Genomic DNA, 774 nt, shown 5'->3' with positions numbered 1-774 from the left:
GATTTTTTAAAAACAGAGAAAAATAAAGATTTCCATTTATAATGTGAAGTAAACCAGCTCAGTTTGTAGATGTGCATCAAAATCTCTCTGAATTTGTTTATAAACCACAGACAAGATTTTGAATCAAATTTGCTCCTGCCTTTTGGGGTTTTTGCCCATATCTCTTCTCTCCAAGAACCTGAGGACAGTGGTCTCGAATTGAGAGCCTGGACATGCGGGCACCCCATTTACAAGGGTGGGGCAGTGTTTTACCATGTGGCACCATCGCGACGACTGCGGTTGAATGAATTCCGTTAACATCAGGTCTTGCTGAATAAGGTCACCACCAGGCGGGCTGTCGCCGGACACAGGAGAGCTCTGAGAGTGCCTTGTGACTCTGGTCCCCACTCCATTCCTCTTGTTGGACGCCTTTCGTGCGGGGGTCTCTCTGCAGTCAGCATCTGGAGCCCGTTTCTGGTCCCCCCGGACCCGAGAAGCTTTCCAAGGCGGGGACGGGAACATGGACGCGGAGGGTGGCCTGGGGAGCCTCGTGCATCTCCCTGCCGCCTTCAGGGTGAGGTGGCGGCAGGCCCGCGCCGGCCGAGGGTGCCTCGCGACGGTAGCTCTGGGTCCTCCTCCTCACCTTCCTCACTTGTGAAGTGGGAGTCACCCCCACCCCGAGCCCCGGAGCTGCGGCGACCGCTAAGGGAGGCCTCGCGTCGCGCCAGAAGCCCAGCAGCCTGGCCAGAGGTGCCGGGGCACTAGGGGCCTCTCCGCTGCTCCTCAGCCCGCGAC

The sequence above is a fragment of the Pteropus alecto genome, unplaced genomic scaffold, assembly GCF_000325575.1.
Source record: "Pteropus alecto unplaced genomic scaffold, ASM32557v1 scaffold40, whole genome shotgun sequence".
Lineage (NCBI taxonomy): Eukaryota > Metazoa > Chordata > Mammalia > Chiroptera > Pteropodidae > Pteropus > Pteropus alecto.
The sequence above is the reverse complement of the archived record's forward strand: the minus strand, read 5'-3'. Positions refer to the sequence as shown.